Source organism: Sus scrofa, chromosome 14 (assembly GCF_054392235.1).
Source record: "Sus scrofa isolate SSC_HxYL_T2T_F1_AM1 chromosome 14, Sscrofa_HxYL_maternal_Yorkshire_Landrace_v2.0, whole genome shotgun sequence".
NCBI classification, from domain to species: domain Eukaryota; kingdom Metazoa; phylum Chordata; class Mammalia; order Artiodactyla; family Suidae; genus Sus; species Sus scrofa.
This window is the reverse complement of record NC_139396.1, coordinates 8021439-8022676: the sequence shown is the minus strand read 5'-3', so window position 1 is coordinate 8022676 and position 1238 is coordinate 8021439. Positions and strand designations below refer to the sequence as shown.

Here is a 1238-nt window from a genome sequence, read left to right as displayed (position 1 = left end):
TTTTTTAAAATTAGCATCTTAACCATATTTAATTTTTCAATCCATGATCATAATATATCTCTCCATTTATTTAGATTTCTAGACGTCTTTTGATCTTCTTCATTCGCTTTTTTTTATTTTTAAGCATATAGCTCCTGAACACATTTTCAGGTTTATATCAAAGTATTTCCTTTTTCTTAAATAAAAGGTATTTTAAAAACAGATTTATGAGAAGCCGCCAGGGTCTTCTCTGAGTTTCTCTGTCTTCTAGGTTCGCGTTCGTTGCGCAGTTACGATGCCTCGTGGAAGCCGAAGCCGCAGTTTCCACATGGCCCCTCCGGCTAGCCGGGCACCTCAGATGAGAGCTGCACCCAGGCCAGCGCTGGCAGCTCAGCCACCAGCAGCAGCTCCACCATCTGCTGTTGGCTCCCCTGCTGCTGCACCTCAGCAGCCAGGTCTCATGGCCCAGATGGCAACCACTGTAGCCGGCGTGGTTGTGGGTTCTGCCGTCGGCCACACGATAGGTCATGCGATCACTGGGGGCTTCGGTGGAGGAAGTAGTGCTGAGCCCTCAAGGCCTGACATCACTTACCAGGAGCCTCAGGGAGCCCAGCCAGCACAGCAGCAGCAGATTGGCCCATGCTTCTATGAGGTGAAACAGTTTTTGGAGTGTGCCCAGAACCAGGGTGACCTTAAGCTTTGTGAGGGTTTCAGCGAGGTGTTGAAACAATGCAGACTGGCAAATGGATTATCTTAATCAAGAAGCTCCATTGAAGACATGAAAAATCACCCCCCATGACCTGGTTGATTTAGCATAAAAATGTGATTGATCATGAAGATATAAAGTGTGAAATCAAGATTAAACCTCTCCTCTATCACTAATAGCTTTCGTGCTTCAGAATTGCAGTGGAGGAGGGTATTCTTCTGATGTGGAAGTTCATTGAGTATTGAGTTTGGGGCTGGGCAGATGTTTATGTGGCCTCTGAAACATGCTTTTCTGATGTTATTATTTGTGAATTAATTAGAATAAAGAGATTTTCTTTCAAAAAAAAAACAAAAAAAAACCAGATTTATACATTAATATTGTATAAATTGCATTTTAATTTCTGTATGTTGACCTTTTATTTTTCTTTTTCATTTCTGGCCACCCTGCAGCATATGAAGTTCCTGGGCCAGGGATCAGATCCAAGCCAGAGTTGTGACCTAAGTCACAGCAGCAGCAATTCCAGATCCTTCACCCACTGTGCTAAACGGGAGAT

The 1238-nt window shown here is 43.7% G+C and overlaps 1 pseudogene across 1 annotated transcript; it reads left to right on the top strand.

Moving 5' to 3' along the window:
• The first annotated feature begins 231 nt into the window (after positions 1 to 231).
• Positions 232 to 1037, top strand: LOC110258133 (coiled-coil-helix-coiled-coil-helix domain-containing protein 2 pseudogene; annotated as a pseudogene). The gene has a single exon (XR_014828380.1). The product of XR_014828380.1 is annotated as a coiled-coil-helix-coiled-coil-helix domain-containing protein 2 pseudogene (transcript).
• Positions 1038 to 1238: the final 201 nt, after the last annotated feature.